The sequence below is a fragment of the Podarcis melisellensis genome, assembly GCF_964234715.1.
Source record: "Podarcis melisellensis genome assembly, chromosome: 8".
Taxonomy (NCBI): domain Eukaryota; kingdom Metazoa; phylum Chordata; class Lepidosauria; order Squamata; family Lacertidae; genus Podarcis; species Podarcis melisellensis.
Window position 1 is genome coordinate 44,185,636 of NC_138540.1, and position 23,480 is coordinate 44,209,115.

General features: G+C 46.2%; 1 protein-coding gene across 1 annotated transcript in view; it reads left to right on the top strand.

Moving 5' to 3' along the window:
- The first annotated feature begins 1,556 nt into the window (after positions 1-1,556).
- NQO1 (NAD(P)H quinone dehydrogenase 1) overlaps positions 1,557-23,480 on the top strand; it is a 180,277-nt gene continuing 158,353 nt past the window's right edge. Inside the window, exon 1 of the mRNA XM_081923302.1 lies at positions 1,557-1,560. The gene's annotated coding sequence lies outside the window, so the exon portion shown is untranslated. The remainder of the gene's footprint in view (positions 1,561-23,480) is intronic.

The window sequence follows — 23,480 nt, forward strand, 5'->3', positions numbered from 1 at the left end:
ACTGCAAAAATCTCATTCAAAACTACTCTGTTATTATACAAAAGCACCTGTTGTTTAGCTCAAAGCAAACATCATTCCATGATCACAGCAGAACACTTTTTTTGGTGGGAGGGTGTTGTTTTTATTTTGATTATATGTATTGTGGTTTTATAATTTGATTTTATTCTGTGAACCGCCATGATACCTCTGGGTATAGGGAGGTATATTAATCAATCAATCAATCAATCAATCAATTAGAACAGCTTCTTGCCGTAACCTGGACTGGCCATTCCCTCCTCGACTTATGGAGGCTTTGTGAGCAGCCTGGGCCTACAAGGCGCTTTCACTCAAGCCAAGATAAGGCGCTTTAACGCCACTTCTCCTCTCACATCCACATGCAGGCTGCAGCTTGTGGCTGCACGTTCACAAATGAAAACTGAGGCAAAGCTTCTGCTTTGATACACATGGCTTATCTGCTCCTCATTGTCTCCTGTAAAGAATTAAAAATTGGCCGCCAAACCTTCTTTTTTGCCAAGCAGTTTGAAGACACGTGTTTGCTCTGAACTCATGGCTCTGGTTGTGCCTGCCAGGGCTCCCAAACTCTCAGGAAAATACAGACCCAAAGAAAGGGGGTCGCTCCTATTCCCAGAAAGCCCCCCTGGCCCTTGTGGGTACAAGTCCAAGGCCCTCAAAATTAGCCAAATCAAAATTAGTAACCTCTATAATCAATGTATTTGATTTTCAGTCTTAAATAAGAAACAGTCTCATCCCCCCCAACTCTCCCTCATCTCTGAGAACAGAAGGCTTCTGGCGAAAGGAATGAAAATCTGGAAAGAATTTGGGGGCGGACTGGCCACCCCCCCTTTCATTTCCTTCAGATGTTTATAATCTAGCACCTTTCTGAAGACGAAAAGGGCTGGGGGGAGCTTTTCCCTCCTTTGACTGAAGGGTGACATGGGGGGTATTAAAATCTGATCAATGTAATTTTTCCCTCTGAAGTATTTGCACATCTGTGGAATAATGTAATTTAGGAATGGGGGTGGGGAGTGGTCTTTTTATATGGCGTTCATGATTCTAGCTCAATCTGGAGAATTATTCAAATCTCAAATTAAATGTTCAAGAGCCCAGCTGTGGCTTTTGCCCAGCTGTGTTTCGAACTTTTTAAAATTCTATTAAAAGTGTATCGGGGACCCTTTCCAGGTAAGCCTCTTTCAAAAGGAGTGTGGCATTTTGAAACGACTTTATGATCAGCTGCATTTTGTTTTGTCTTGATTGCCATCCCAGTGGTTGGGTATGTTTTATCTTACAGTAAAAGAAAAAGAGGGAGAGAGTTAGGAATGTAGACCCACGGAAAGCGCTCCATAAATTATATTGTATTTTATTATCTCAGGGCTTTGAGGGGGGAAAATTGGCTCTTAAGGAAGGTTAAAAAAGCTTTAAAGTGAATTCTCCTGTTTGGCTAAAATTGCTTTTGATTTAATATGATCCATCTGCAATCAGTACCTGGCATACACCCCTCCTCTTCCCTGCTGGCCTTACTGATACCACCACCACCACCCTGCCCCCACTTACACCATGGCTCAGTTTGCATTTCCAGCCCCCCCCCCCAAGTAAAGGGCCAAAGTTTTTTAAATATGTGGAAATAAAATGGCTGAAAGAAGATATTTCAAAAAGAATAATGATTTCTGTTTCCAAATACGAGACTGGATGGTGGCACCTGGCCTCTACCTGCCTGTGACCTCCTTGCCTTGCCCCCAGCTGGACCACAGCTCAGAAACATGCCAATACTTTCTCTGGAGGGGCAGCAAACATGTTTAAAGTGTGGTGGGGTTACTATCAGCACAACTGTCCCTGCCAGTGGTTTGCCGTTTCCTTATTCTTTGCCTCGCACACCACCGCCTGCCACATTCAAACCAAAATTAAGAGGAGGGCTGCTTTGCCCAGATATAGTGCAGAATGAGACTGCTCCCTTAGAACAATACCTTCAAGGAAAGAGCCTAACAAGCTTGCTTTTCAGGGGCTGGTGTTGCAATTGTAAAGGTTAGGAATCATGTACTCTTGAAATTACATGTGGACTCACAAGCAGCAATCAAATATTTTAAAAAGAAGGTAGGGGAAATGTAGCTCTGGAAAGTGTGCACCGTTATGAAATAAATAACCCTTTGACAATGAATTTACAAAAAGGCAGCATCTATAGGTAGAGGGTGATTTATTCTTTTTTTAAAAAAAAAAACAGCAGGCGAAATGAGGGGAAAGATATTGTTCCTGCAGCTTCAGACAGACGGACTTTAATAACACTTAAGAGAATGATGCGCATTAATGATCTCAGAAAAGCACTTCTTATGCCTCATCCATCATGTGGAGGAGAAAATGAACCCTTCTACAGCATTAGGAATTATTCCAGATCTTGTCAGTAATTCGCACCTTCTCTGTAGCATCCTAACACAAATTTGTGTGTATGAGACACTGACCATTAATCTAAAAAGGATCCCCCCCACCCTTCCCCAGCATGCTGAGAACATATCAGATGTTACATGGAGAAATTTCACATGTGAAATTCACCCTAAACCCAAACGATAGACAGAGAGAGATATATAAACAGGGAGGATGATTTGTCATATTTAAAACAGCAGCAGAAAAAACAATGCAACAGTCTCTCTGTTAAAACAGAAAGCTGACATGAACCTGAAATACTAAATCTGTGGCATGTAAATGCCCTGGCTAAGCCTCGTCTTCATACTTTATGCGTTTGTTTGTTTGTTTGTTTGTTTGTTTGTTTGTTTATATTTAATCTGCAAAGGTTTTGATAGGAACTCTCAGACACATCCTAGATTACGCATCAACAGTGATGGATCTTTATGAATTGCATTTAAGGAACTTTAGTCACAGTTAAATGAACTGTAGTTTTTAAAAATGTTTTCTTTAAATGAAATATTATGCTAATAAAAAATGATAACAACTGAAATATACACTCTAGCATTAGAAGAGTATATAAATATGTACATATAAATTAATGCAATCTTAAGAGAGAGAAAAACCCTCCGAGTACATGCCAATTGATTCTGATCCATGCAACATACAGATCAAAGCAAGCTGGATGTTATGTTAGCCTATGATAAATTAAACCTATTTTTCTACTATAAGTCACAGGCACCAAAGAGATGTACTTGATCACTGAGCAAAAGATACAGTTATGAGGTTATTAAATGAGGAGGATAATTTCTCTCTATAAATTAAATGGGGGAGAATGTGTGCTCCTAAAAGACAAGGCAAAAACACATAAGCACTTAGAATGTTCTTCTTCATACTCCAAATTTGGCTTGCAACCAAAATGGAGTCAGAAATTATATTAGCGTGCTTTCTAACCAACGGATAAAATTATAATTTTCTCTACAATTCAAGTCTTTGGGTGAATACACTTTTCACAAGCCTGAAAATCCCATCTGCTTTGGGGCAGATGAGGTAATGTGCCAATCAAAGGTAGAAATGTCTCTTTGGGGAGCTCAGGTAAGAGATTCAAGGTGTAGGCATGCAAATTCTTCTGAGACTCAAATCCTGGCCGAGTCGGTTAAAGCCCTCAACAAACTCTTTCAAATGAAAAGCTCAGTAAAACCCAAAAAGGCAGCTGCGACAGACAAAAGTGTAGAACATGCACTGGAACTGCGCTGAAGAACCACCTTGCAAGGGAGACATGGCTGATCACAGAAATCACCCACCACCCAAAAATACTGCTACAGGGGGCTGCTGTTCCTTTCCTCCCTGTTCAAAGTCCCCAAAAATGACATCCTAGAGAACTTCGCTTTCCCCTTAGCATCTTTGCACAATACAGAAAAAAATCACAGACTGAGGATGAAATGCAAATTGAGCCTGGACTCATTAATACTGGACAAAACTCCTACTCATTAATACTGTACAAAACAAAGTGAGAATTCTAGGACTATATATGTTTATATATAAAAATCTGTGTTACTGTTTTTTTTAAAATAGATTATTTAAAATAATTTCCTTTGCATCATTCATGTCTAGGAGCAATTGAGACTGTCCTCCAGTGGATTTAAACAGCTTGCAAAGTCTGGGGGCCAAATGGCTTCCAAGTCATGGTGTCTGAAAATGCTGACAAAGGGCCCTAACAGGAATATCTTTGTATCATAAAATATCTTTTATTTCACTGGGAAATAAACCACATATTATTAACACACAGTGGCTTCGTTAATGATTTCTCTTTAATTCCCATCATATTTATTGGGGAGACATGGATGGAACTAGATTTGGCCCAGAAATTCCCTTCCCAATATAGGCAAAGAAGCTGCCATCCTCAGCAAGTCCAACAAATCACAGACCCCAAATCTGCAAGGGCTGCGCTGCCTCAATGTTCGCTGGCCTCCTCTCCAGCCTTGCCGCTGCCGAGATAAAGACCCAATCTGCTCATCATCAGACACCTCCGGGCTCGGCCATCTAATAGGAACAAATTGGCAATGAGTGCCCAGGCAGGAGACACCAGGCTCCTGATTTGTAGATGGTAACCGAGGCCTAATGATCCCCTTGGGCTGATCAATAACAACAGACCTTATCCCTGCCTTTCTTCTTTTTTGGCACACAAGAGCCAGACCTGGGGAAAGCAGGATGCGGTCCGTGCACAGCACCCCCCAGGTGCACCGAAGGGAGAGCCCTTAGCACCAGAGGCAACTGCTGCAACAGCCAAGCTGGCTCAATGCTCCGCCTGCCTGCTCTTTGCCTGCCCTGACAGGCCCTTCAAGTACCACGCTTAAGCCATGGCGGCACACGAGATAGAAGCCACCTGAGAGGGAATGCATCGCCCGCCACCCAGACCTTGAGCACGGGAGGCAAGGCAAGACTGATCAGGAACACAAGAAATAGGTGGTTGTGTCAAGAAGGCACAGGGGAGAACATGGAGTGGTTGTGCAGGCAGAGAAGTAGCAATTACTAGTTTTAGGGTCAGAAAAATTAGGCTGGTGAGGGGATTTCGCCATGTGCATTGGTCCCTCTTTTACTTCCACAAAAGGTGGTATTTTCTTTTCATTTCTGTTCCCTTCATTGACGGTTAGTCAGCCATTCTTGCTTTTAATTTATCCTAGAACCAGGAGTTCAGTTGGGACTGGTATTTTCCTTTTTCAAAGTGGGGGGGGGGGGTTGGATCCTCCAAAGGAGACACCAGTGAGAAGGGTTCTCTGGGTCTCTTGCGTGGCTTTAAAATAGATTAAGGGGGGGGGCACACCAGGCAAGGAAGCTTCATCAGGAAGACAGGCAGGAAAAGGGAGGAAGAATCGGGATTCTGTTAGAAGCTCCGAAATCTGCTACAGAGAAAAAAATATTTACTCTTCCAGCTGCATTCCTCCCATTTCCTCCTATTTAATTCTGCTCATAATCGCTGCTTCCTTGCCTTGTTCCCCCTTTTGCAAGTAAAACAGCCTGGAGGCTCAGAAGAAGAGGCTCAGAGCCTGCGCTCGCTCAAACCAGAATTCAGACCCAGCCACTGAGAAGCGCCCGATCCCCACGGCTGCTCCAGGATCTGCTTTGCGAACGGCCTTTTCTTAAAACGTAGCTGAAGAAAGTAGCAAAAGGAACAAAACAGAATTTCAGGGGATGTCAACGAGCAAAAAACAGGCACCCTGCGAAATAAAAGCTGTCTCCTCCTCTAAAAAATGGAACAGGCTTAGTTTTATTTCTTGGAGAATCCAAGCACCCCTAATTCATGAACAAACAATGCAGGGCAATCAAGAGGGTGGGGGAGGTGGCAATGTAATTCTCGGGGTGCCAGGTGCCTCAACTTTCTCCCCACCTGGCATTTTCAAAGTGACCACCCTTCCCTCCCGAGGAGGGCTGAAATCATCGTCATCATCACCATAAAAAGATGCCAAACCACCCCCACCTCAATCAACAGCGAGGGGGGGTATTAAAAAGAGGGGGGGAGCCGCCTCCTCTGCATCAGATCCTCACCCAGGAGGGATCACCACCACCATCACATTTAATTTGTCGCATGATTCTCCTGTCATCTCTCGGGCCCTCACACCTCCGCCTCCCCGCACTCCAACATGCAAATGAGCGAATAAACAAACAAACACCCGCTTGCCGCTCTGGCTTTGCAAGGCAGGAGCGCCCTGAGCCGAGCACGGCTGAGCCGAGGACCCTGCAGGGGGGGGGGAGAGGGAGGGGCGGGCAGACACGTGTCGGGCAGGCCGCCTATTTGCATATTCACATCAGGCCCAGCCGATGAGCGAAGGAGGCGGAGGCGCCCCCTCTCGCGGCTGCCGCCGCCGCCGCTGCCTTACCTCGGCCGGCCGGTCACGCTGCTGCTGCGGCTGCTGCTCCTCTTAAGAGAGGTCGGTGGTCGATCGTGGAGCAAGTGGGAGAGCTGTCGTCCTGCGGGGCTGGCGTGGGCTCCCCTCCTCCTCCTCCTCCCCCTCCAGCTCGGTGGCGGCGGGGAGGGGGAAGCGGGGCTGGGGGGCATGGGGAGGAGGACAAACAAATAAACAGACCCACGCGCAAGGGACCCCTCTCCATGGCCAGGCAACAGCCGCAGCAGCAGCCTCGGCTGCTTCATCGCCACCAAGTGTACGGCGGGAGGGTGAGGGGGGTGAGAGAAGGCGGGGAGGGTCACGCAGCTTCAGGCTTGGCAAGAAGAAAAGAACCCAAAGCCTCGATTCCGCCTCCCCCCCCCCCAAGTGTCGGCCCCACAGTGGGAAGATGCTCATTGTGCATCATGCAACACACACACCACACACCAGTGTGCGTGCGCTCCAGGCTTCCCGGGGCTGGTGCTTGAGACACTCCTGGCTGCCGTCTGGCCAGTTTCTCTGCCAGCCAAGGGTGTTTGACGAAGGGCAAATGTCCCGCTCATATGTCAGCTTCCGCAGTCACAAAACACATCCTCGGAAGTGGGAAGGAAGAGCTCTGGGCTGCCTGGCTTATGGTAGGGAGAAAGGCAGGCCACTGATTGCCGCTGCCGGCTTGGGAGGGACGGGCATTGGCTGGCTGGCAGCACAGCTCCCTGCCCTGCCATCCGTAGCTGCCGCTCTCGGCCTGGCAGGCGTTTGTAGAGCTGCTGCGCGCAGCAACCTAAGCAAGCGTCCTCGAAGTTGCTTGGAGAGTCCCGTGGCGTGGGGGGGGGGGAGGGAGGCGATTGTTCAAAGCAGGACTCTCCCCCAACACCAATGGGAGTGGGCAGAGGGTCAGGCCCCCCTCTGTTTTCTGGGGCAGCCCAAATGGCGCGTCTCCCCCCACCACACCTTGTGGGACATGCGAGTGCACCCAGAGCTCTACCGGGAAGCTTTTCCGCCCACGATGGGCTGGCAGAGATAGAGTTAAATGCGAGGAGGAGGAGGCGGCAATGTGGGTGGCTCGCAAAGGGTTAAGCTAGGGGAAACAAAGGGCTCTCCTGCCCAGGCCCACAGCAGCAGTTACGGCTCTCCCAGCCCAGAGGGGGAAAGCGCCCCACCAGCTACTGGGGTTCCCACATCAGGGACCAGACCCGAAGCCCTGGAGGGCAAGAAGAGCCCAAGAGCAGCCGGGCCTTGACTTTTTGCTTTGGCTGACGCGACCCTTCCCACTGGGAAGGGTCCCCCTGTAACATACAGCATCCAGGCTGCGAGCCAGGCAAAACACCGTAAAGGCGAGGCAGGGCGCAGCAGCCTTGCCACCAGAGGCTTCCCGTTTGGAGGAACAGGCAGGTGGGAGCTACCGGATTTGATTCACTTGTGTGGGGCGGCCGCACGAGGCTGGCTGGGCTCGTGGTTTGGGCGTTGTGTGCATAAACACAGCCCGCCACCACCCTGCCTGCAACCCAGCCTGGGCATCCTGGTAGCACAAACTGGCCTTGGCAATTCAGCAGAATGGTGCAGAACACACACACATACACACACGGGCAGGAAATTAATTTAAACGCTTTCTGTGCCAAAAAGAAATCCGGATCAAAAGGCCCCGGTGACACAACACACAGTTCCTGCTTTAATTCACTCTTGCCTGGGCGGAGGGGTGCTCCCTTCCCAGCGATTTATGCAGAGTGGAGAGCAGGATCCGGAGGGAGGGAGGGAGGGAGGGAGCGCATCGCAAATAAAAATAAACTGTTCTGGAAGCACCAGAGAAAGCGGAGAGACGAGAGGCGCTCGGAACACACTGCCCGCCCCCTGCCTCCCCCTCCCCAAATATAGCCTGGAGACGAGTGACCCTGCTGGGGAGAGATGGAGCCACAGAGGTGACCCAATGCTAAGCAGCCTGTTAGAACTAATCAGGTGTGTTCCTCAGCCACTCCACTGACATTAGGGGCAGGCGGAAAAGGGGCTTCTTCCTACAGCCCATCCTCAGCTTGAAATTTACTATCCCTTTGCATTATTAAAGAGACAGCTTTTCCTTCCCGACGTGGGGAAAGATTTGGTGATGATAAATAACTGGGCAGGGTGTGTTTGTTTGCTTGCTTAAAAAAATATAATGTTAGATTTGTTCTCTCTCTGCCGTCCTTCTATTAAGATGCCACACATTAAAACATGCTGGGTTAATAGGATGTTTACCATTGGAGCTGTTTTCAGAAATAAAAATCTAGTTTAGAAAAATAACACTTTCCCATTACAAACATAAAAATGAGGGGAAAACATAAAAAAAAAAACCAACCACGATGGCTGGGAAGATATTTGGTCCCTCCAAAGCCAAAACAAGATGAGTATAAAATAATCCTTGGTGATGTACACCTGATTAAACCACTGCTCAGAGTGAAATCTCACAAAAGGATTCTGGGGTTTTGTTCCCTCCTCTAATAAAGTGGCTTTCAGGAGGCAGAGGACTTGCCTGCCTGGCTTAAGAGGCTCCCAGTATGTTTCCAAGCACAATTCAAAGTGTTGGTGTTGACCTTTAAAGCCCTAAACGGCCTCAGTCCAGTATACCTGAAGGAGCGTCTCCAACCCCACCCTTCAGCCTGGACACTGAGGTCCAGCGCCAAGGGCCTTCTGGCAGTTCCCTCACTGTGAGAAGTGAGGTTATAGGGAACCAGGCAGAGGGTCTTCTCAGTAGTGGCGCCTGCCTTGTGGAACTCCCACCTACCAGATGTCAAGGAAATAAACAACTACCTGACTTTTAGAAGACATCTGAAGGCATCCCTGTATCAGGAAATTTGTTTATGTCTGATATTTGAACTATTTTGACTGTTGTTAGCCGCCCTGAGCCCAGCTTCGGCTGGGGAGGGCGGGATATAAATAAAAATTATTATTATTATTATTATTATTATTATTATTATTATTATTATTATTATTATTTTACAATTTTTAATGTGCTATAAGCTGCCCGGAGTAGCTGAGGAAATCCAGCTGGATGGGCGGGGAATAATAATAATAATAATAATAATAATAATAATAATAATAATAGGTGGGCAGGTAGAAGGTGAGGCTCATATTCATGATTTCACAGGGAGGGCATGTTGTCACCTTCCCTGCCCCTACAGGGGACATCTTGGGTCCATGATGCCCACCCAGATGCTGGTTGCCTCTAGTAGGAAAGGGCTCCTGTGCGCTTCAACTGGGGCAAGAAAAGTCATAATAGCAATAGTGCTTTTAAAATAGTGGCTGGCATATGCTGGGCCATCGGCATGATGGGTTGTTTGTTTGTTTGTTTGATGTTTACTTTCACCCACCCTCACATCATTCCAGAAGGCCCCTTGAGCCTCAGAATGCATTTCAAGTGGCGACAGCGGGTGGGAAGGGGAAGCCAAAATGTCCTCACACAACCCACAGCTCTTTGGACCCAGTGCATGGAAAAGTGAGAACGATATAGCAGCTTAAATATGCAAAGAGAAAATGCCTCATGATGTTGTAATAAAAATTTCATCCGACACTTTCTGGGACAGCAAGGCTGGTGGTTGCACCACCACTGGGAAACCTTGTCTTGCAAAGAGCCAGCACCTCTGTGAGCACAACGTATCAGGGAAACCCAGAATGCCTCTAGAGCCCAAACAGCATGAAAAAGAAATCAAAGGTCTCTCACTTCCATGCCAGAAAGATCCCAGGGAATCTGGGGTGTGATGGTCCTGTTCCATTGGGTGCTCTTTCACTAAGGCAGCCTTCCCCATCCTGGTGCCCTCCAGCTGTGTTGGACTGCAACTCCCATCAGGTTGGAGCACCATATGACTCTGCTGGCTGGGGCTGATGTTAGTTGTAGTCCAAAAGATCTGGAGGGCACCTCGTTGGGGGCGGCTGGTCTAAAGTCTCCTGGACCAAATGCTGGCATCTTCCAGACATCTGAGCAGTCGCTTGGGAGTGCAGGGCTCTTTGGTGCCCTGAAGCAACACCCTGCAGCTTCATGCCCAGCATCACCTTGCAAGGGATTGTGGCAGCAGGAGGCACCTCTCATATCCCAGAGGAAAGCACACGGCCCCCTCCTGCCTTCTCGCTGCAACCTGGGCATGCCAAAGTGAATGTTTAATGTCCATTTACAAGCCACGGAAAGCAATGTTTAAAGAGGCCCTCTGGAGACACAATTATGGTCACGCTAATGAAATCTCCTTGCTCTAATAAGGCGTCATAACTTAGACATGAAAATAATGCTGCTCCTTCAAGGGTACTACAATCCTGCCTCCAGTGGCTCACCCATCCATCTCATTGAAGGGTCTGGGCCCAGAGTTCCTTGGCAGGTGAGGCATGGGGGACATGAATGAAAACTAGAACTTGCTAACCTCCATGTAACAGTCGGCTGGTTGCACACCTAAATGTCAGTGCAACAAATATGATCTATTGCTCTCTCAGGATGTACCTCTTGCCTCCCAGCTGGCGACTAGACAATGCTCCTGGTGGGCCGGATTTGGCCCATGGACTGCCATTTGCTGATCTGCTTGGGGGCCTCCCATTGCGGCAAATGGTCGGCCACTGAAAACTGAGTGTTCGGCTAGATGTGCCTTTGGCTCTTCTGAGGTGTTTGTCTCCACCCTAGGATGCATAGCAGTTGAGACCTAGAGACCAGAACACAAAGCTTTTAAGGCAGCAAACAGACATCTTAATGGCATGTGAGTTCTCCTTGCTACAGAGGAATAAGCCAATCTTGTGGGAAGCACTAGCGGGTTTTTCAGGCTAGGCCTGAGTGTAGCATCTGTGTGACACCTCCACATTCTTTTCCTGGCCTGTGAAGGTCTCAATTCAGTACCTTGTTTATTTGATTATATGTTGTTCCTATATTCAACTAATAAAATATTAGAAAAAAGAAAATGGCTGTCCGCAGATTTGTTTTCTGTAAAATAAAGCATGTGTTTTCATTCAAAATACCTCTTGCAAACAAAGAAAAAAAAAACCCTAACAAAATAAGGCAAAGTGGGGGAGAAACCAGAAACAGGAAATAATACATTTTACCCAGCCAGCTTTGTTGTATAATTCAATTTCTTTAATGAACTTACAGCCCGCTGAACCTAGGGCCTTTTGTCTCATAATGGGAGGGGCTTCATTTGAGAGCACACATCACACAAACCCAGTTCAGTTTCTGGTGTCCTGTCAATCTACTTACAAAGCATTTCAGAAAGTATGTGAAAATGAGGGTCAGGGTTTTAAACGAGCTGAGAGTGGAATATTTTACTTACACATTGCCATCAATGGCAAAAGTGGCATTTCAAAACTTCCCCATCCTTTGCTGCTAAAGTGAGAAATCTGTCTCAGGGCAGAGCGAAAGACAGAACCAAGGCCCAAATGCATGCGCCACACCATGCCATGAGAATGGTGGCTGTAGCTAATTTGGCTCATCAGGCAGCCTGCAATATTGTGCTGAGAATTCAGTTTGAAAGCCACACCTGGACAGTCATGTCCAACTCTGATTTCACTGGTGTATAATTTTTTTAGGAAAGTCAATTTGACTAAAACAAAACACAGAGGGTAGATGTTTTAAGACCAACCGTCAATTTTATCCAATAAAATGCTTGGCACCAAACTTCCATTGTGAACTTAATAATAAAAACCCAGCCCTCCGCTGCTATCAGATTCTGGTTTGACGCGGCTTTCATAAGGGTCTGAACTCCTGCTTTGAAGTGAGGAGTGGTGGGTTTCTCAAACACGTCCTGCTACAACATATGTTGGATTTCTGCCATCTACAGGATGTTCTGGGTTGTTGTGGTGATGGGTTTCATTTCCATTTGGTTCTGGGCTGCATCTCATGTATATGTTTTTAACTGGTCCCGCAAAACATCTGTGGCATTTCTCAAGTCAGACTCCCAAGCAGACCAGGCTGCTGTTGCCACATGTTGATAGAGCAGGACACTGACAGTCTGCAATCCAATGCTCTGTGTTGGCCCTTTGCCTCCCAGCTTGACACATGGCCAATGCATGCATGCATTTCAAAGCCCCTAGAAGTGCTAAGTTGGGGTGATGACGGTGGGAGGGAGGCCGGTTCAGGCAATGTCTCAAGGCAGGCTAAAGTAGCCCAGTCTGCACAGAGCAGAGACTAGAGGCAGCAGGTATAAGGCAATATGGGATCCTATTGGTTCCCAAGATCACTGATCTTGCTGGGATTCGACACTGAAGTCTCTGCACTGCAGCCTTTCGGTGCCAGAAAGCATTAGAGGTCAAACTAGAGCTTCCCATGGCCTACAGGTAGCCTGGTGGTGGGTGACACAGGAAGGACAGTGCCTGGGCTATGTCCAGAGCCTTCACGTCAAGGTCCCAGTTGTCCCGCAGGGGACAATGTGATGGTGACTGCCGTTGAAGACAGAGAGATGTCAAAGAGATGGAATCAGTCCTTTGTTCCAGGATCTAATCTCGCCTCTCTGGCATCCCAGGATGAATAGACTTTGCAAAGAGCCTCCTTGAAAATCAAACCCCCATAACCAACATCCCCCAAACGGACACTTAACAAGAGCCGGTGGGGGGCTGAAATCCAACCTCTGCTATAGTGGGAAATGTGTGAGCAACCCACGGAGTCCCTCCCTTCAAACTCTCTCTTTCTCTTTCGCTCTCTCCTTGGGTGGTTTGATTATGAGGACGCGCAAACCCTGTCAGACATGCGCCAGCATCCAACAGGTCACCTCTTTATTAATGCAGAACAGCCTGATCTCTTTAGCCCAGAGAGTGGAAATTAGTGATGATCAAAAGGTGAGGTTATTAAGCTGTTCTCCGCATGTCACACACAAAACTCATTTCTGAGTTGTTTTCCGCTCAGCCTTTGTTTTCCCCCTACTGTGGCAGCGAGGAAAAGGAAAGGCTTCTTCATCACACGCCCTCGGCTAGCAGTAATAATATCTACCTAGGTGTCTTCTTAGCACAGAGAAACATGGGTTGGCCTCCCTTCTTTTTATTTCATGAGACTGAAGTCCATGGCAACTGTGGGAAAACAGAAGGCTCTTCCTAATGGGGTCAACTTTCCCTATTTCAACGGGAATTATTGTTTTTTTGCAGGGAGCTCCACAATGCCCTCACCTCAATCCAATCCCCAGAGGCTTCAGGAAGGTCTTTCCTGCCAACTGAGCTCAGCGATGGGGGAGGCACATTGTGTGAAGCACACTGCAGAGCAGCACCTGCAGTGAAATCTGCTAAGATGATGGCTCCCTGCTCCACTGCAGGACCTCAGTTGGGTCCTTCTTGAATGGACAAAGAGGAGGCAGGGCACAATGAGGCCTCCTTAGCTGTATGTTGTATGTTGCTGCATCTCCCCTTCATGGTAGGGGATCTCCTGGGGAACCTTTCTTCATCCAACGACTCCATCAACACCCCATTAAACTACTTTGGACTGCGGTTCCCACTGCCCTGCATATATTCCCACACAACTAACCTGGTCAAGCATATTGTTCCTTGTTTCCATTTCTTAAAAATGGGGGTGGGGTGGGGACCGTACGCCCTGCAGACGAGCAGAAAGGACTTTCCATTCTTTTGCCCCAACTGGCATCTCTGGGTTTTCCAACTATCCACTGCAGTCCAGCTCATGTGCTTGTGGCTGGCATAGAGGAGGGTCTCTGTCTGCATTGAATCTTCCTTCCCGCTCCAATCACTCCAATCACCACCGAAGCACTAATGTGGGCATCACCATCCCACTAGAGGCTGCAGGACAAGATGCCTCCTCCTTTGTAGCCTCTCTCAGGAAAGTTTTCCGGGCAAATTAAATGCCTCAGGTGCATTTGGCTTCCCTTTCTCTGAGATGTAAAGCAAAAGCGAACACAGAGCGGCTCTTTCTCGTGGCCATTCTGCTGATTTAGTAAGGCAACCACCTGGATAATTTATCTTGAAATATTTCCTCTTTGGTGTGGGGGGGGTGATAGTGGAAAAAAATAATTGAGGGGGGAAGGTGGTGGAGGAAGAAGAGGGCCTTTAAAAACAGATTTTACTGTCCCAGGGAGAGCATGACAGCAACAATTTACAATTTTCTGCCATCCAATTCTCTCAGCCTCCCTCCGTGTGTGTGTGTGTGTGTGTGTGTGTGTGTGTGTGTGTGTGTGTGCCTGGCCCCCTCCCTCCCTCCCTTCTTGCCTGCCTGCCTCCCTGCCTCTCCCCCCATCTATCCTCCATTTCCTGATAACTTCTCATCATGCTAGTTCATGCCTAATATAAAATGGTGGTGCACAGAGAAGTAGAGAAAAGGGAAGAAAAGAGAGAGAGAGAGAAATGGAGGGGGGGGAGAAAGAGGACATGATGATTGGGAGGGCAGGCGAAAAAAGAAAGATTGAGAGAGGCAAGGAGAATGTCAGAGCCCAAGTCTGGCATTTGCCTATTTAAATTCAATCATGCAGCCCTCGCTGGGCTGAGAAATAGATGGCCTGTATTATGAATTTCTGATCAGACGACTGATAGGTTATGAGAGGGGACGTAATCCCATTGAGGGAGCCTTTTTCTCCGCGCAAGGGCAAGCAATAACTGCCCTTCAGAGACAGCACTCTGCTTTGCCCTTTGTATAATTTCCCTTCTTTCCCTTTTTCCGTTAAAAGTCCAAATAAGTCTCTTTTTATGATTATAAATACATCTTAAAGGATTCCCCAGGCCTGACTCTGTGCCTCTGCAAATCAGAAGCGATAAAAAGGGGACAGTTTGGTTTCTTTTAAAACCTCATTAGAATTCTTGCCTCTCCTGGCTCATTTTGTACCAACATGGTGATCTGAAAAGAAAGTGAAAGCAAGGAAGGCACCTCCATGGAGACCGGGGCGGGGGGGGGGGAATCTCAGTACCTGCCGGGGTTTTCCCCTCATGGTCACATTTCTTTTCCTTTCACATTGCATGTTTACAGACTAAAGAGAAATCCCCCTGCCACTCACACAACACCCCCCCAACCCAAACAACATGCATAATATTTGCATACCACGGAAACAACATCCCAATTATGCAGGTTTTTTGTATATGCACACACCTGCCTATCACCCATCGTGCCTTTCAAATATTAATTACAGGCCATCAATTATGATACCTCTTGGTGCTGAAAGGTTTTCATTATCAACACCCATTGAAAATGTCAGTTCAAAAGTATTATCAGCACTTTGATTTTATTTCTAGGAGTCAAGCCCTAACGATGATTGCCTTCCTCTTAAAGAGAAGAAAAAGAGGCAGAGGCAGCTATGGATCTGCAATTTGGAGTATATTGCCAGTGCTGCAGCAAATCTGAAATAGTGCCTAATCTCAGCTGATGAGCAGAGCAAGGAGTCACCAGTGGGGAGCTGGACCTGATTCCAGAATTAGGTTAGGAAAGCAGGGAAGAAGCCCAACCTGGCAGAGGAAGACCGCTCTTTGGGAAATAATCAAAGGAGGGAAAGAAAGGCAGCTCTAGCAGTACGGAGCCTTTGGTGATGAGCAGGGATGCCGTAGAATATTTTAGCTCTGCAGGAGACTTGAGTGGAAGCCCTGGCCTGGCTAGAGGCTCAGCCTGGGAAATACGCTAGGCAAGACCTGCCCCAGACCAACACGCTGTCATTCTTCACAGCAAACACATCAAAGCTTCCACTTCAGACCTCTATTGACCTTAACCTGGTGACAATCTGGCTGGGGAGCGCATTTGTCTGTCGAACCCAAGAGTAGATTTTCACTTTCATGGTTTCTCCCCACATCCCACCCGTTTTGCTTCATGATTTTTAAGCTGCTGAGCAAGATCATTCTGATCTGTCCAATTCCCATCTCCCATTTCTGGCCAGTTTCTCTGACATTGTATGAGAATGCGTGTTACGTTTGCCAATAATCACAACCGAGTCACTTGGATTTGTTGCTAATTCCAATTATCGATCTGATGGGGAAACGTGAAAGTGGGCCACTTTGGCCAACTTCTCACCAGGAGGATTTTGAACATGAGAGCTAATGAGACAAACCTTTCCTCAATCATCAGGCACAGCTGCCTTCCTGGGCCAGTTCCTCCACCACCACCTGCTTCTGCTTAGCTATCCTGGGCCTGGACAGGCTGCGGCTGCAATATTTAATCTTATTCACTGATGAAATTTCATTTCCAAAATGCCCATTGCCCAGTTCTGGGAGAGGGAGAAGACACCCAAAATAACTAATAAAGGTCCAGAACTTCCCTTGCTCAAAACAGTTTACATAAGAGGTACACACACACACACACATACAGACACACACACCAAAAACCCAATTCTTTTCTTTTCTTTTTGTAATTGATCATTTAATTTTCAAGACGAAAGCCTCAGTGTGAGAAACATTAGGGAGCATTTTTTCACAGGTCTCTGTGGAAATGCTGCCACCACACTGCTCAGGGTGGAAACTGCACCCGCTGCCGGTCCAAAGGCTTGTGAAGAAGTCATACATCACCGGAGGCCGCCAAGATGCACCGTACATCATTTTGCTACACCTGGGGTGATGAATGAGAGGCACAAAGCAGATCCTGGGAAGTGGTTTTTTTTTTTAATGGAACAACTATCCCATTTTGCTACAACTGGACCAGGAACATTCCAGATGTGAAGCATCTCTAGCTCCCATTAAGAGCAGCACAAACACACTGTAGGTCATTTTGCTAGCCCTGAATATGAGAATGAGATAGTGAACACCCAAGAAATCCTGCAAGGCAGAGAGTTCTGAAAACCAGCTGTTTTCAGAGTGGGCATGTCACAATTCCTGGTTGCCTGTGGTAGAGAAATAAGCCCTCAACCTGTTTAAAAATAACACGTACCATTACAAATAAAGGTCCCACAACTTCTGGTTCAGCTTTGTGGCATGGTGAACTCAAACAGAAGCAGCAAGGAGGCAAGCACTGTGCTGTTGCCTCTCCAAATCTGGCATCTGACCTGTGTTTCTGCTCCAGAGAATCATGTTTTGCATTCCTGTGTAGGAAAGTCCATGACGAAAGTCCAGGAGTTGGATGCTGCGCTTTCAGTAGGGATGTAAGGAGCCGTGATTTCTGTCTTGTCCTGCTTTTATCAGACGCTGTTCCTGTTCCACTCCAGTGTGGCTTCTGCTGAAACCTGCATCATTCGTCTCACTATCCACTCTGGCTGAAATAAACATGTACTATAATCAATTTCAGTGCATTTCAATGGAAGGGAAGCATCAAAAACAATGCAGAAAATAACTTAATTATTTACATAGCGTTTGGAGACTAAATAAAGGAATTATACTGCTTGCATTCCCTTGCATGATTTCTGTTCTTGGTTTCTGACAAACATGTGAATTTCAGCTCAGCTCCTGTTTCTGATGGAATTTCCCAACATCTATAGTTTTCAGAAAGTTAAGCATATGTTCATATGTACCGTCCCCGTTTGGAAGCATGTTCTCCCTGACCTGACTGACAGAAGAGGCAAGCAACTACTTCCTTCCTTCCTATTTGTATAACAGGGGCGAAAGTAGGCTTTATTTCACCTGGGTCAATTGCACACAGAGGCTGGGAGTTTCAATGGCGCCCCTCTGGAAACTTCACTTGGGGCAATAAAACCCGGCTCCCCCAGCCCCCAGCTGGGGTGATATACAGATTAAAAAACCCAGTTTTACAATACAAACACATCAGTAAGAGCTTTCAAAGTCAAAGCCTAGATAAAAGTCCAATTCCTTTTGGATAGACATATATTTGGCGAGAGTCAGGCATCCTCATTTTAATTTGGAAGCTCCATTTGGATCAGAAAACCTTCTCAGCCACTCTCTAGAAGCAAACAGCACACACACACACCCCGACACACTGCTATTACTTCCTGTTTCTGCTGTATAATTTTTAATTCCTCCCCAGTCTCTCCGGGAAATTGAAATTGTTTTTATATAGGAAGTTATATAATACATAATAATTATATAACACATTATATATGAAATTATATATAATACAGAAACACCAACAATTTAAACATGTGCATATTTGTGTGTGTGTGTGTGCGATTTTTTTTATTAAATCACTGAGATGTTTTACAGGAAGTGATTCATAAATGGAATTAAATAAACAACAGAAATCAAGTGTAACGTTAGTCGTAGAGTTCAATATTAATGGGATCTTTGTGTTTATGTGCTCAGGTGGTCTTAGCACAGCCTTGAACCCCTTCCCAGATGACTCATAGATTCATAGTGAGGTTTATTTTTATTATGTCTAAGTGGAGAGGTGCTGAATTATGATCAACTGACCAGGTTTCATATCTTTGTAAATTTCACTCCCCCAAAATCCTGAACTGAATTATCCCATCCTCTCGGGCAGGGGGGTGTTCACACTTATCTCCCACTTCTCCAGTGAAGCTAATTTGTAAATAAAATTATTCAATAATAGAGATAGCTTACAACTGAATCCAGCCTTCAGGGTGCTTTGGACTATCGCTCCCATCAGCTCTGCCTGGGAATGATAGTGCAAATCATCTGGAGGGCACCAGGTTGAAAAAGGCTGGTGTATGTATTTAGAATGGTGCAACTTAGAATTAGGTACACTTAGAAATGCTTTAGGATCTGTCATGAAAGAAAGTTGAAGAAACTGAGCTATTTTCAGCACTACAAAGCATTAAAGAGAAAGACCTTCTCTCAGGGGGTTTTATTCTTGGTTGCCTTTTTGCTTTTAATTACTCTAAATAGTGCTTGTCCCATTTCTTTGTCTTTTTGCCAAGTTCTGATGGAAGAACCACTGACTGGTTAAATTAGCAGGGAATGGGGGCTTCACTGCCTAATTTTAATATAACTATCACTATATATAGTTTTTGTTTATATTACATATATTTAAAGCTGGGAGTCATCCCTGCAAAGTAGAAAAGAATGTTAAGAACACAGGATCCCTACCCTTCAGCCAAACACTGAGGGATGCTTGCAGACAGAGGTTCTGGAAGTGTAAAATATCCTCAAGCAGCTTCCCTTCACCCCAACATCCAAAAGCTCTAGTGGTGTGGCAAGCGTAGCTTGTACACTGATGTGGGTGCCATCCACCACTAGGAGGTACCACTTCTTTAAGTCACTTCCTGTCCCACTTCCTGTATTGGCTGTCTAGTAGATAGAGAAATTCCTAAATGGAAACAGCTGCCAACATGTGCAGTCCCTGTTCTAAGGGAAACATTCTCGGAATGCACTAAATTATAGCCAGTCATCAGAGCCAATGATACATTAAGGCTTTGGAAAGAAGAAAAATTAAAAGCCTACTTTATATGTGTTTTCTAATCAGATTCTCCTCTTTTACAAGATAATGTGATCTCTCTCCCTGCCCTCGACTCTTTCTGCATCAATTATTTGTGTGTGTCACATTCATTTTGTGACCCAATGCTTCCACCCAAATAGAAAGAGTCCAACTGTAAAATGTCCACAATGGTTTTAAGAGATGTTTAATAGGATGCATTAACAATGAGAACCCTTCCTTCAGATATTGGTATCGCTCAGGTGCAATCTGGATTTCCCTCATTTATAAATGAGATGCCTCCTACCCTTGGAGGCCCGACTAAGTGAAGGCCCTCATGGCTAATGGGCCTCTCCAAAGTGCTTCCGAGGACAAGGAGAGACACGGGTGGATCCCCCAATGCAATATGCATGAGCGAAGTAGATGCATAATGAGGAGCCCTCTTAAATCCAGGAGCCAAGCCCTGCCTGTTTAATAAATCTCACCAGCCCTCCACTATTAGACAGGGGATTAAAACTAATCTATCAATCCCAAAACCAAGCATAGAGTGGATTAAAATGCAAAACATACGAGAGTATGAAGACGCCTAATGCTAAATAACAAACATTTCAATCACAGAAATCATTTTTATCTTCTTGTTTATGCTAAGTAGATACTATTAGACTTAATGTCTGTATTAACACAAGTGGGGGAAAGAAGCAGTTTTAAGGAGACCAAAATACTTGACTGATGCTGCCTGGGTTAGGCATCTCAAGCAGAAGCAGCTCTACCTCGGAAGGGAAGGAATGTGCCTGCTCTTCCACGGTGTTCAGAATCATTGTTTACTCCTTCAGCAAAGCTGCACTTGCCCTTCCTCCATTTTGTTTGTTTTAACTTGCTGCCCTGCAGCCCCATAGAGCCTTAACAAAGAAAACCAGACTGAAGTCAGGAGATGCCAACTTACCATTTGTGGTGGTTTGACCCCATCCTGGGACTGTTATGGGCAGGATTCCTGCATCCCATGGGTTGGACTAGATGACCCTTGGTGTACCTTCCAGCACTACAATTATATGATTCTGTGGTTTCAATATTTGAGCACCTTAAGACCTTTGTTGTCACATGGGTCACATGGCACAGATCCTTCAGTTTGGCTTGTCAGCAGAGAACATCCTTTTCAGAAGATGCAATAAATGGAATTGTGGTGATAGGTGTGTGTGGCTCACGAAGCAGAATGGCTAAGTGACACTATCATAGCCCAGTTCTCCTTGTCAAGGCCAGTCCTGTGCCTTCGGCAGCTAAAATGCTTTGCTATCCAAATGGCATCTTGGGTGCCACTGGCTTCCCATGCAGCTCTGCCCAACTGCATGGTAAACCTCCTTACCAGTTCTGCATGCCCCACCTCTGATTCTGCTATGGAGATCTTTACTGCGTAATCAGGTGAAAAAAATTGGTGGCAACAGAATAACTTTTGTTTGCTTTCATACAATGGGAATCAAATAAAAGGGAAGGTCATTGTTAGTTTTGAGCTGCTTATTTGGGTGTATGCATTTTATACGGAATGTGTGTGTGTGTGTGTGTGTGTGTGTGTGTGTGTATGCTTTAGCATACCAGAATGCTCCTCATACACAATGGACTGCCTACTGGAAATACATGGTTTATAGGCCAAATGAGTTCTGAGGGAAATTGCGGCTTCTGCATGTTCTATATTATTCATTGCAAAGCCATGATTGACAAGACCTCTTGGAGGCTTCTTAGACTGTGTTTCTTGCATGGCAGGGGGAGGGTGACCTCTCTCCACCTTTCCTTTCTACTTTGCCACTGTCACACAATGAGTGCGGGCAATTCTTTAGGATGCCACACAAACCACCATTATTCTGAGACATCCTGGCTTCGGGGCCAAAACTAAGAACAGTATGTTGAGTGCCAATGGAGCCGAGAGCCTCCATCACAAATGGGTGCTTTTCCGCACTGCCCTAGACCAAGCCTGAGTGATAGTACAGTGCCTAGTCTGTCCCCTGCGTTTTAATGTCACTGAGCTGAGGACAAAGGGGGGCTAATGCAACCCCGCCATGTTGTTCAGAGATCAGAAGGAGAAGTGTGCAGAGGTTTATAAGATTAATTCTTATCTCCCTGGGCACTGGGTCAAGGCAAGTCAGAATTGTCACTCAACCAACTCTGTGGATAATCTGCTTTTATTATTTGCAATCACACTAAGTGTCTGCCAGCCATACTATGCAGACTAACTTATTGGGGGAAATTATGTGCAGGGCTTGATTGGGGAAGAGATTGAAATATAAATCTGGCTGGGAGGTGGGGGTGGGGGGAAGCATCCCTGCAGATTTTGCGTCTCTTCTCACTGCACAGAAGCCTTCCCTATCCAGGTGCAGCTGAGGAAGTGTTTCAAAAGGAGGTAAAGTAGCCAGCATCATATGTTGTTCAGCTCTGAATGCCAATGAAGAGTCTGGCGTTCTGCTTGGAACACAGCCTCTGTTAGGTCAATTTTTTTGCTTTTGAGCCTCTGACGAAAGGTTGCTTCATTTTGGGAACAGGAGGGTTTGTGATTACTGGACAGACACGACCTCCAAAACTGCCTCCTGGATTGCAGAATCCACTCTCACCTCTCTTCCAGTGACGGATAACATGGCAGGAGATTTTGCTTGCCTTGATTAATTTCAGAGTATCTCAGAGTATCTCAGAGAAGCTGCATAATCCCTAAAATAGCGTAGGAAAGGACTGGGAGAGAGGGCTGGTAATAAGAGCAGGCTGTAATGGAGAAGAGGCTTCTCTGCTGATGACAGAGCAGCCCCCAAATGAGGCTTGCACGGAGCACAAAAGGGGGCTTCTTCTTTCGCACGGTACTTATTTGTCTTATGGGAGTTTGAGGCGCACACAAGAAAACCTTCCTAATGGGCAGAGAAACAGGAAAAGGGAAATTCTCAGTTCTCCCAGATCACAATGGCTTTTTATTTATACAAGCTCTGAATATGGAGGAGGCTGAAATTTACGATGGTGCTTGGACAGACGAGAACGGCAAATGATGGATGAGGAGATTCCCTTATTAAAGTGTCAAAAATCCTTCTCTAAATATCAAAGGGGCTCCATCTAATGTATGAAATTCACACCAGCCAAGAACACGAGGTATTCCTTTGTCGTGGACAAAAAATTTAGAAGACAATTCTTTTTTTAATTTCAGAAAATATAATTTGCTTTCATATGATATCACGGCCTTATATTCTCATGCACGACATCTCTGTGTGAAATAAGGATTTGTGAAATCAACAACAAAATGCACACATGCACGGACGAAATGCACTCAGCGCCAGCCAGAATGACAAAACTGTTCCATTTAAAATCAGATCCAACATTCCTCATGCTGTACATTTTCCTCCTGAGTGCTTTGCTCCCCAAGACAGGCACAGGGTCTTTGTTTCCTGCCTTACTGACAAAAAGAGAGCTCAGCCCTCCCACCCTCCAAGCCTTCTGCTTTTGCAGGCTGGCGGGGACAGACCTGCAGCACCCACTAGTGGCTTCCTCTCTGGAGCAACCACAACCTTACCAGAGAGCCAGAGAGGCATGCTGGACTCTTAAGCCTGTAACTGGTTTGTGGGGAAAGGAATGTTTGGAGTGTTTGGTCTAGCGCTGCCATACGTCCAGGTTTTTCTGGACATTACTGTCAAAGGCAGAATTGACGTCCGGGGGGGATTTCTGAAAGGCGGTGCTTTGTCTTGGATCTTAGGCAAGTCAACTGAAAAATGGAGGGTTTTTTGGCTCAACAACTTTGGGGGTTGTCTAAAATAAGTTCAACAACTTCCAGGGTGCCCTGGTTTTTACTTTTTGAAATACGGCAACCTTAGTTTGGTTTCCCTGATGAGCTTCTTGGACCTGCCAGTTCCAAGGCTCCTTTGCTTGCTTGAGCTCACAATATAGAAGAGTTTGGCAATGGTAACTAGAGGAGGCCCAATCCATCAACCTGGGTCCAATTCACTGGTGCCCCAGAACAATGACTGAGCCCTGGGGAGCTCTTCTTCTTGTACAGCATCACTCAGCTTCCTCAAGTGAAGGCCCAC